The sequence below is a fragment of the Lagenorhynchus albirostris genome, chromosome 3 (assembly GCF_949774975.1).
Source record: "Lagenorhynchus albirostris chromosome 3, mLagAlb1.1, whole genome shotgun sequence".
Taxonomy (NCBI): Eukaryota; Metazoa; Chordata; class Mammalia; order Artiodactyla; family Delphinidae; genus Lagenorhynchus; species Lagenorhynchus albirostris.
This window is the reverse complement of record NC_083097.1, coordinates 122,233,730-122,246,180: the sequence shown is the minus strand read 5'-3', so window position 1 is coordinate 122,246,180 and position 12,451 is coordinate 122,233,730. Positions and strand designations below refer to the sequence as shown.

The 12,451-nt window shown below is 43.0% G+C and overlaps 1 protein-coding gene across 2 annotated transcripts in view; it reads right to left on the bottom strand.

The window, feature by feature from the left end:
• Window positions 1-241: 241 nt before the first annotated feature.
• Window positions 242-12,451, bottom strand: part of SH3RF2 (SH3 domain containing ring finger 2) — a 145,807-nt gene continuing 133,597 nt past the window's right edge. For both annotated transcript variants that reach the window (XM_060143900.1, XM_060143901.1), the window contains exon 11: window positions 242-5,518. The gene's annotated coding sequence lies outside the window, so the exon portion shown is untranslated. The remainder of the gene's footprint in view (window positions 5,519-12,451) is intronic.

Sequence of the window (12,451 nt, the reverse complement as noted above, 5' to 3'; positions counted from 1 at the left end):
CTTTACACATACCCCCGATGAAGACTCTGTTATTTGTCTGAATTTGCTATCCCAGCCCAGCCATATTAGGCAGATTCGAGAGGTGAGTTTTTTACCCTCCGTCACCCTGCCTGGAGTTTTGGAAGGCTGCATTTTCCCCCATCTTCCCCTTTCACAAGAGATGTCTGGGAAGCTGGAAGAACTATTATATGGCTAAGCTAAGCCTCTTTTCCCAAAGTACCAATGATGGGGCAGAAGACAGTTTATTTTATTTTTTTATTATTTTTAAAAACTTTTATTGGATTATAGTTGATTTACAATGTTGGGTTAGTTTCAGGTGTACAGCAAAGTGAATCATTTAGCACCTGGACTGGGCCCTAAATATCACTGTAATGCAGGAGCATTGTCCTTCCCTTGTCCTGACTCCTTCAGTCCTGACTGGCATAAAGGAGAAAGTCTCAGCTTGTTGCTGATCATGAACAGCTCTCCAGCATTTGTAAATTTTCAGCCCCAAATTCAAAGCCATAGGTGGGCCACTGTTACAGGTTGAACTATGCCCCCCCAACCCCTTCCCACAAAAGAGCTACTGAAATCCTAATTCCTCATATATGTGAATGTGACCTTATTTGGAAATAGTCTTGCAGATGTAATTAAGATGAAGTCATTAGGGTGGGCCCTAATCCAACATGACTGCTGTCCTTACAAGAAGAGGAGAAGAGACACAGAGGTAGACACACAGAGGGAAGACAGCCATGTGAAGATGGAGGCAGAGATTGGGGTGATGCTGCCACAAACCAAGGAATGCCGGGGCTACCTGAAGCTGCAAGAGGCAAGGGAAGATCCTCTCCTAGAGGTTTTGGAGGGAGCACTACCCTGCCAGCATCTTGACTTTGGACTTCTGGCCTACAGAACTGTGAGAGAATAAGTTTCTGTTGTTTTAAGCCACCCAGTTTGTGGTACTTTGTTACCACAGCAGCCCTAGGAAGCTAATTCACCAACCATCTACCATGGGAATAGAATACTTTTGTTCTTGTTAACATGGCAGCACAGAGCAATGCTGAGGAGCTTGGGGTCTGAAGCTGGACTGCCTCCTTCATTTACTAATTGTGTAACTACAGGAAAATTTGCTAATCTGTTAGTACCTCAGTTTCCTCCTCTGTAAAATGACAGTACTGTCCTCATAGGGTTGTGAGTATTTTAACAAGTCAAGGCACTTAGCACAATGACTGGGAAGGAGCAAGGACTTGGTAAATATCAGCTATTATTACTATTTACTGTTACCTTATATTTGCTGCAAATGATATAATTTTCCATTTACAGTTGGGATATAAAGTTTTCTATCAAGTTTTAGGTTAAAATTGAGTTAATTAAAAGAAGAACATTAGGTAAATAATAATATAATTGGTTGGTGGATAGAGCAAACATTATGAAGGTGGTAAAACATGAATTGTATTGAGTGCTTGTATTGCCAGGCACTGTTCAAAGCACTCTACTTGTTTTAAGACATTTCATCCTTAACATCCCTCAGGAAGGAGGTATTACAGCTCCATTTTCCAGACAAGAACCTGAGTCACAGAGAGGTTAAGTAACTTGCCCAAGGCCACACAGCTGGTAAGTGACAGGCAGTCAGGCTATTGAGACTGTGCTACTAACTCCTGCACTAAGTAAGCAGAGAAAGTTTCTGGCTAAGAGGCTTTCTTGGGCCCTCGTGGTTGCGCAAACCGGAGTTTGCTCTAGGGAGGCGAACTCAGCCTGGTGAGTGTTGAGGGGAAGTGTCACTCACCCCTGCGCTCAGCCATCCCCACTGAAACTAAGCAATTCCAGTCTGACGAAGGACTCCTCTCAGCCCTCCTTTTGGATGTCCAGGGCAGCTGCCAGGGGCCAAAGCTCTTTGGGAACAATAAAATGCGCAATGTTGGCGTTTAATACATGATAAAGTACTCCCTGCTCCAAGCCAGCTACTGAAAACACCAGGCCTGAGGGATGGGTCTATTAAGTGAAAATAAACCTCTTTTATTGTTTCATGCAAAAACACATATTGTGCTTCACAAGCTTACAGCTGGGAACAATATGCATTTTTGGCAAAAGAGACTTGGGTGACCTCTCCACTGTCACACGATGACCCCTCACTGTGTGAAGAGTAGATGGCATTTCACACACCGGCTACTGGCCCAGTGCTTCTCTTGGCTGTGGTCAGAGGTGGTCAGAGGTGCAAGCGAACCTCTCCAGCAAGGGAGCTCCCTTTTCCCCTTTGCTTCTTCTGATCAGTCTCGGTGGTAGAGCAAACTTAACACTTCTTTAGAGCCACAAACCCAAACAAATAAAACTCTGGGCTCTGAAAGCATTGAGTCTGCCAATGAATCATGGAACATCAGAGAATTAATATGTGGATGGTTCTTTGAAAACGGATGGTGGAGAGTAGTCCTGAAGAAAGGTGGCTCAGGGCCATGACTTCTAGTTTCCCCTAGAACATGTCAAGTCCATGAAGAAAGAACTTAACAAAAATATGTACTTGCTTCCCAGCAGAAAAGTTATCCAACGTCCAATGCTTAAGTGAGAGACAACAAATTTGATCTTAAACTTCCCATTTCCTCAGACTTACAAGAAGCTGTTAGAGGTACAAATTTGAGTTACCCAACAGTGGAGGCTTCTCTGTGTTTTTCTTCTCACTAGAAAGTTCCTTTTGATTTTCCAGGATGCAAAATGTGGGACGGATCTCTGATGACTCCGTGTGGGCAAACAATACCAACACATATGCAACAGACATTTCAAAGTAATCCATTCAGATTATTATAAATTACAAAACCAGAAAGCGAACAAATGAAACCCCACCAAACCTTTTGGCTTTACAGTGCAATATACTAATGAAGAATAAGATGCCAGCCCTGGAACTCTCTATTTTTTGGAACGAAGATATGAAAAGTGTCCACTGCCCTATAAAATAATTTTTATATGTTTATATATTTTACATATCTAAGGTTTATTTGTACAGTAGTTGATAATGACTAACATGTTATATATACCCTTTTTATAAACATTATTCACATACCTATTACATCATAAAGATTGTCTTTTGGTCTATTAAAAACATTGTACTGAAAAAAGAAGCAGAGACACAAGAGTCTATAGATTTTCTGCTGATATTCCCATGGAGGAGTGAAGTTTTCTCCTCTTTCATTTTCTCTTTCCTCCTTTTTCCCCCTAAACAACGCCCTCTCCCCCTGACCCAGCATGCAGTAATAAGAAGCAACAATTCCAGAAGATGAAACTCAGACTTCATGGTTAGCAGACTATTCTCTGGTGCATTTCTGGGCTGACCTCATTCTAATCATTCTACTTCGTCCTTGGCTGCATTCCCACCACCTCCAGCACTTTTTGACCCACGACAATTTGGAATATATGTGCTGGAGCTCACAGTCTGGAGATGAAAACTTTAGCAAATGGGGGAGCTTTTCTTATGCCTCTGAGTTTGGGTGGGAACAAATCATAGTCTTCATTTTGTGCTTTAGAAAAAAAATATTTTGTTTATTTGGCTAAGCAGTTTCAAAGGAAATTGAAATCTTCATAAAACCCTCCATGATACTATAAGACATGGAAAGTTCCCAGAGAAGAAAAAACAGCAAGTGTAAAAATTAGGAGTGGTGGTTTCCTGTTATTCTAAATGTGAGAGGGGGAAGCCAGTCTAAGAAGAAGAAAGTCTGAGCGAGAGGGCCTTGGGGACAAAGCTATAATTAGCCAATGTGGTCTAATGGTTTCTGGGCGTTAAAAGTTGTATTGTTCCCCCATCCCCACCCAGCTTATACAACTTGCTTTTGTGGGGACAGTTTGCCTATACTTAACCTTTCCGTATATCACCTATAAAACTAAAATTCCTTCCAACTCTGACACTTTATGACTTTGCCCTGGCAAGTGAAGTCTTTGAAACCTACCTATAGGTGGGTTGTAAGGCCTCATGATTGTAACAAGAATCTGAAGGCAGCATCTCTCTATTCATTGCTTCTGAGGAGCCAGCCAAACCCGAATTCATTCCAGAGGAAATGGAACCAACATTTAGTCACAGTAGTTCAGAGAAAAGGGATGACCGACAATTGGCAGTACCATCATGGACCACATGTAAGAAGGAGACGTTGTCACTGCATTGGCCTTTCTGTGGTCTCATCATACCTCTTGCTTCTCACCCACCTCTTGGCAGATAAAGCCAATACTGTGGGGCTTCTTGTTGCCTATTATCACCTTCCCCTGGGGTTAACCAAGAGAAGGCTATGATTAAGAAGTCCATTAAGTTAGTCATCCCATTAAGACACAGGTGCCAGTTTGAGCCCTGCAAGTGACAGCTTCACACAGAGGAAAACATTTCTGTAACCACAAAATACAGTCCTTACTCAGCTCATGGTTTGGCTTGGCTCCTTACCAGCAGGACTGGATGAAAGACGGGGGATGCTTCAGTGCAAAATTATGATACTGAACTTCAAAACCATCTATCAATACACATCCAAATCATGCTGCGTTCCTGTCATCGTCTTTGGTAATCAAGGTGGCATGTGCTTTTAGAAATGAAACTCTTATTGATGTCTTAAGACGGGGGAGAAGATGAAAACACGTGGCTCAAAGAGTCTGGGGGTATTTGTGCGTTTCATTTATCTGTACAATCTCTCTCTCAGGTTAGCACAGATAATTTAAAATTTATATTTTAAATTATAGTTTTTTGAAAAAATAGGGGTAGAATATCTTCCTTTTGACTTCTTTAAGATGACTTATTTCTGAACAAAAAAGCCTGCATGGTTATAACTGATTTTTATATCTTTAGACTTGAAATAGCACTGCAGTCTGTGGCATCTCCCTTATAACATCATGCACGTTTCTTGTCTGAGATTATTTATGTACTAAGTCCTTATTTCCTTGATTGGTATATTCTAACAAGAACCCTCTGGATCAGAAAGTATCAGGGTGGAAAGACAGAACGGAATTGGAGTGGAAAAGAATGTGGCTGTGGTGACGTGATGCAGGAGGCACAGTCGGGGGGGGAGTGAAGGCTGGGGACATTGTGAAGAAGCACTAGCCTCTCTGGCTTGAACATCTGAGAGGAGAATATCATGCCATCCCCTGTACTGCTCTAAATCTGAGCTGGAGCAATAGGCCAGACACAGTGTTGGGAGGCATTTGATGTTCGGTCTTTTCATTTGTCAGTTAGGTGCCAAGGTGTGAGAAATTGGCAAGACAAAGTTTGGCTTTGACAGCAGAACAGCATAACAGGAGGGCCAGGAGTCTGGTGTAACGTGTAGCGGCACATGACTCACGTGCTTTTCTCCAACCTGGCCCGCCACCCATTGATACTGTGGGAAGACACATTTGCTTTTTCTCCTATTACCCTGCTGTCTTGGAGGCCAGCCTGCTGGTATTCCTGTACCATCCCTGATGTCCAAGGAGTATCACATGGTCCACAGCTCTGTACCGAGCGGTTTCCATTCAAGCAGACGATTTGCTCTCTTCAGTAACCAGTTATTGCTAGCTCCTCCTGGGAAGATCTCCAAGGTGGGGTCTGTGAAGGTGAAAAGGATTTTAGAATCTATTGTGTGTGAATGCAGCCTGGTTAGAACTGTAGTTCTTTAAAATTCTTAAGTCTTTTGGGCAGGAATTTGTCTTTTCATTTCACAAAAGAGATGTCGTGTCCTCCGTTCGTCATATCGGGAGGTACACACTATCTACTTCCCCCATTACTGGAGATGCTAACTTTGATCTTTTGGTTAAGGTGGTTGTCTACCAGCTTTCTTCACTATAAAATTGTTATTTTCCCATTTGTGATTAATAAGTATCTTTTGAGGAGATACTCTGATACACTAGTTTTAATCCATAGATGACTTTTGCTCGAACCGATTGTTACTGCAGTGGTTGTCAAACTGAGATTTTAAAAAATTCCATCATTCCTTCTACAATGTTTAGTTGGCCCTGTACTGTAAGGAAGAGCTTTTCCTTCTCCCTCATTTCTTTATATAGTATGGACTCAGGGATTCCTATTTGATTATTTGTAAGGGTTATCATCCATTACTGCCCAAAATGAATAATCTGAATCTATTGATTAAGAAATGTCAGACAAAGCCTAATTGAGAGACATTCTATAAAATAAATGGCCTACATTCTTTGAAATGCCAGGATCATGGAAGACAATGAATCTTGAGGAACTGTTCCAGATTAAAAGAAACTAAAGAGATATGACAAATGCAATATGTGGTCCTAGATGGGATCTTAGACAAGACATCAAAATCTGTTTTCTCTGTAAAGGAAAAGAATGGGACAATTGGATAAGATCTGTAGTTAATAGTGCTATATCAGTGTTAGTTTCCTCATTTTGGTAATTGCATTGTGATTATGTAACACCCTTGTTTTTAGGAAATACACACTGAAATGTTTAGGGGAAAACGGGCACTTGATTTTTAGCTTACTTCCAAACGGTTCAGAAAAATTATATATATAATTTATATTAAATTTTAATTTAATAATTAATTAATATATATGTACCTACATATATAAAAGAGAGGATCAAAACAAACATAGTAAAATGTTAATATCTAGGGAACCTAGTCCTGAAGGGTATACAGGAATTCCTTGTACTATTTTAGCAACATTTCCAGAAGTCTGAAATTATTTAAAAAATAAAGTTAAAATTCACGAGCCCCCAGAATTTCTCCAAAGCCTCGAATATTTTATTTTTGATTTCCAAACCCAACCTGCATTCCTGTCATCCCCACACATGTAGCCAATGTCCTCCCCTTCCTGCCTAGCCCCTGGTGCCTCTTCTCTTCCCGAGGCTGAGGATGCTCGGAAGGAAGTGCAGCCAACACTTCCAGCTGCCCCTTGTCCAGGTGAGGGCAGGCGGTTTGGATGGGCATCACAGGAGCTGGCTGCTCTCTGTGACTTTGCTGCCAGTGCTTGGCTCTTGGCCCTTCTGAGTGCAAATGAAGTCCCAACTGACCATGCTGAAGGGGGACAGGAGAAAGCTAAAAGGGTGATGGGAAATTGGTCCAATAACATTTAAAAAGATTTGCTTTCTAAAAGACCCAGGCTCGGAGTTTGTTCACAAGTGAATTCCCATGAAAACCCAGTAAAACAGGAAATAAGTAGGAGAGGGAGTTTTCTATCTCCTGCCCAATGTCTTTCATTTGGAGCCTGAGTCCTTCTCTATCCAACGACTCCTGCTGATTTAACAGGCCAGTTTTGTCTTTGGGGAAATTTTAGTGGTGATCACAGACAGGTTCATTCTTTGTGGGGTGGCACAGGACAGCTGGATCTTGCAAGCAGAGTTTATGGGAAGTATCGGTTTTGGGAGTCTGATCAAAACCCACTCTCCAAAGGCAGAAGCATGAATTGTGGCTACAGAGACTAAGTGTACAGAAGGAGCCTGAGCTTTCAAGCAGGCAGCCACATCTGGGCTAACAACTGAGCTTCTCTGCGCTCTCAGGGCCCGCCCATGCAAGACAGGACTTACGCGCTCCACTCAGAATAACAGCAAGTAAGAGCCATTGGAGGCTCCAGGTGGCTGCTTCCTAGTCAACGCGAGAAGCAGGAATGAATAGAAAGCCTGTGATTATGAGGACGCATTCTGCATCCCATCATGACAATAAGTTATGCAGGATTTGGAGTTACGCTGTCTCCATCGTACACCCCCAAACACGGGCCGGAGTTTCAGCCTGCTATTCACAACTTTTATCCCTAAAAAGGGAAGACACCTGTGTTAGACATAGTCTGCTTCTCCTCCCTGTGCCTAAGTGGGTACCGGCACTGATGCTGGGCACCTGCCTCTGGAGATGGGTCAACCCGTTGCTATCACAGGGGGCCTGGAAATGGCTGCTTTGATCTGCACATCAGGCCTGGCATCAGCAGCTGGGGGCATATCCCTCCGAGACTGGAGGCAAGGTGATTTGAGACAACTGCTTCTGGATCTCAAGGGAGTAGTGGTGGTTTGTTAGCTCTTTAACTACCTTTGTTGTGATGTAGCATTTCTGAGGGTGAGCGCAGGGACAGGGAAGTAATAAGGAAGTAACTGCCAAGGGAAGGCCAGCTGCCACATGAATCTGATCTTCCAGGTTGTGCTAAATGATGTAGAAAGAACTTCAACTCTAAGATCCACTGACATTTTAATGGACACTCAAAAATCCCATCAGTGGCAGGAGGGGTGAATTTACCTATGGCTGGCGTTGTACAGTACTGGGTAACAGCTCTTATCAGTCCTGTGTCTACAGGCCAGGGGTTTTAGGATTAGGCAGGTAATAATGCTTTGCTTATTGAGCACTCAGGGGACAGGTCTGCGTGAAGTAGAAAACCCTGATGTCTGCAGGAAAGCTTTTGTGTCTCATCTTAAATGAGGTGGCAAGCAGCTAGCAGCATCCACTGGGGTCCGATTGCCTGGGTTTATTCCCAAGCTCCACCAAGTCCCAACTGTATGACCCCATGGAAACTATTTAATCTCTCTAGGTCTTAGTTTCTTTACCTGTAAAATGGGCATAGTAATAGTATTTACTTTGTATGGTTGTAGTGAGATTTTAAAATCAGTCAATATAAGTTAAGCACATAAAAGTGTCTGGCACAAGGCAGGGGGTCTGTCTATCATTGTTGGCTCAAAAGTATTACTATAAATTAGGAGACCTCTTCAAGGCTATTTATTATGTTCCTGGTTCTTGATTATCTCAAAGAATGGAAAACCCTACAGGTGGTGGATACAGATCATTAAACCGGCTCATGGTCACACTCATTACTGGAGTCTCTTTTGCCTTAAAAACCTGAACAGAGTTCTTAAAATTTTACATCCTAATCCACAAAATGAGGATAACAATAGCTCAGTATTTACTTTATATGATTGTCATGAGAGGGCCTCTATTATTCTTCCTATTATACAGATGAGAAAATTGAGACTCAGAGAGGTGAAGTGACTTGCTCAAAGTCACACAGTGAGTCACACTTGAGATACAATGGGTGTTCTGATTCTATAGCCTGGGCTCTCCACTGCTAGGCCAGAGAAAGGTGAGCGGAAGAGAGTGAAGGAGATGGCAGGGTGGGGAAGAAGAGGGAGGGAGGGAGGGAAGGGGAGAGGGAGACTCGCAACTAATAATAATATTCTTGGAATGAGTAAGTGGGCGTGGGAATTCAATACATATATCCTAATGATAACAAAGCAGATGACGTTTTATGCCTTGTCTACATAATTCGAAACAACCATTTTGACTGCTTAGAAAAATGACATTGCTTTTTGCTTGCTGCAGAATCATGGCTTTAAAGAGCTGTGAGGGCCAGTCCCTTTGGAAGGTGAGTACTTAAGATCCTGCAGTCCTGGAATGCTAGTGCCTGAGCCAAGCCCCTTGTTTGAGAGGTGAAACAGGGCTGGAGAAAGTGGAAGTAACTTGCCTCTAAGCTTGTGGCATCGCCCATAAGTTCATCTTTCCTGTGAAGGTCCTTCTTGGCAGGAAAAAGAGGATTCATTTATTCTCCAATTGTTCATTCAACACATATTGAATGTATGATCAAAAATGTTTGATAAATGAATGAATTTCCTTGACACTTTGAGCTTGTTCCTCTTTATCTTACTATGCTGCATGTCCGATTCCTTCTCAGTCTTCAAATCTCAGTTGAAATCTCACCTCCTTGGAGAATCCTTTCCTGGCCACCCTACGCAATGTAGTGCATACCCCCCCAGCCATTCTCCGTCCCACCTCTTTGTTTCCTTCATAACATCTGTCATGTAGAAACAATCCTGTGTGTTTAATGGTTTACCATTTACTCCCGTTCATGAAGACAGGAACATGACTTGCTTTGTTCACTGCTGTATCCCAACTGTATGGGACAAAACCTCACACACATAGATGCTCAATCAGTATTTGTTGAATGAAAATGAATGAATAAATGAATGAGGTGACACTGATTTCTACCCAGGAAGAAAACATTCTGTGACTTTAAATGGAGATGGAGTGAGAGCTAGGACTTTGGCCTGGAGCCCCTTGGTCATAATGGCGTGTCCAGCTGGGGATTAACTAATCAGCACATGCATTTTCTGAATTACAAAGTGTGCCAGGGACATTTAATTTCTGTTAATTAGCACCGAGGAGGAGGGGTTGCTATCGAAATCACCAGCCAGCTGGAAGCATGTCCATGTCAGACCTATTTGCAAATCAGAATGGACATTTCATAAACCTTGTCAACCTTGTGAAGCTGCAAGTGAGTCCCCAGAGGGGCAGCACCAAGGTGCCCACCGGCTGCATTCGGGGTCACAGATGACCTTAAACCTCAAACCTTCAACAGATGAGGAGGTGAGGTGATAGGGACAACCAGAAGACAAAAGACTGATGCGGGTTATGGCATGAGATACATTTAAAAATAACTGTCATATTTCCTCAACCCTGGTGCCACTGACCAGCTGATCTGAAAAGTGAAGAGAACAAAGAAGCTGAGATTTCTAGTCTTACAGAGCCAGCCCCACTGCTTCCTTTCTGTGACCTTAGACAAGTGATTTATCCTCAGAGCCTCAGATCTGTTTGATCCATAAATAGGGGACAATAACACCCAACTCATGGGATTGTTGTGAATGTTAAATGAGAAAAGGCATGTAAACAGTCAAGATAGCTAACGTCACAGAGCATTTTCTAAGAGCTGGGCACTGTGCTAATGACCTCATGCCCATTATCTCTTTTAATCCCCACCAAACCACTCAAGGAAAGCACAGTTAGAACCTGCATTTTACAAGCAAGGGGACTAAAGTTTGGGAAGATTAAATGACTTCCCCGTGATCACACAGGGAGGAAACGCAGAGCCTGGATTTGAATCCCGGTCACCTGACTCACTGTGCTTTTAACCACCCTGTAAATGACCCTCTAAGGGGTTAGCTCAGTCCCTGGCATTTAGTAGACGTGTAATGAATGGTAGTAAGAAGATTCTGTTCTTATTTTAGCATTTCTCCTGATCACCTGCCTTTGTCATGACTGCAGAATTCACTGCTAGGGTCCCTTCTGCACGCCAGCATCTGGCCTATCTGTCTTACTTAATCTTCCCAGTGACTCTGTGAAGTGTTGATTATTGTTTTCACTCCTCAGATGAGTAAAGAAAGTCTCAGAGAGGTTAGTTAACTTGGTCCAAGGTCAGACAGCCAAGAAGTGGTGGGGCCAGGATTTGAGCCCAGGGATATGTGATTCCAGAGCCCAGGTGGTTTCCTCTTCATTTCTCCATGCTGCCATCTTTCAGAACCTGTTTCACCTCAGTGGAGCTCTCCTGACAGCTGAAACACTTCTTCATTACTCCCTGCTCTTGCTTCTGAGCCTAGCTCTTTCTTGTACTCTGTTTTTGAATTGTGCCTCCATTCCCACTTATGGGTAATAGCTACCATTTATTGAACACTTTGATGTACCCCGTATCACCATCAGAGCTGTACAAGCATGATCTCATTTAATCCTGCTGCGAACCCTATGAGGTGGAGGTTCTGATTCCCATTTTACAGATGAGAAAGCAGGTTTAGGGAGGTGGTGTAGCTTTCTCAAGTTGCTTCAGTCATTTGCCAAAGGAAACCTAACTAGTAAGTGACAAGCTGGGACCAAACCCCAGATAATTTGGTTCCAAAAGCCGTCACCCTAGCTATTATATTGTTTCTCCATATCTTGTAAAGTTCTAGTGGATTGGGAATACAGCTAGAATAGCTACCCCCAAATCCTTGTTGACTGATGTGTTAAAATTTAGTCCTTTACTGGAGGTCTCCATGAAGAAGGTCCAAGCTATCAAATTTGCCAAATCTAAAAAGACTGTAAGCTTAAAAAAGAATTCAGTTTATCAATAGAATGTGCAGGATGGAATATTTGGAAATGTGGTTCTGATATCTAAAATTAGCCTTCCATTCCAAACAGTATGGCGCCTTCCGGCTGTCTGACTGCTCTGTCCTTTGTCATGGAAGCTGATGCCATCTCTCTCGAGCTGTGACTGACATGTTCTCCTCAGGCAGACCTCAGGCAGTGCGGTCCTCCAGCTCTCTCCTAGACAGAGATGGAAAGCATCTCCCAAGGAACTGGGTGGGGAAGGCGTAGGGATCCAGGTACAACCCTTTGAAGGTGATATTTGTTTGAATTCCTCTATGGTCCCCCAGGCGTTTTTGCTGTCTCCTTATGTTTTGATTCACGCTTGCTTTTGCTTATTTGTGAGAGTCTCCTGACTGCAAATAGTTCTCACAATCCTCTCAGATGGTCCAGGGAGTTGTTTTCATGGGAAGGACATTAGGATGGCTCTGGCCTCTAGGACATGTGCGACTGACAGCCGTCAAACTCTGACATTGCAAGTGGCCTTCATCAAGTCGGTCGGTCACGCAAGCATTGATTCTAACAGTGTTCACCAGGGATACACAAAATGGCCTTTGCGAATGCATTTTGCCTTTCTCCCTGGGTCTTGGCTGGCATCCTTTTAGTCCTTACCAGGCTGCAGCTCTTGTCCATCCAGCAGTGACCCTATC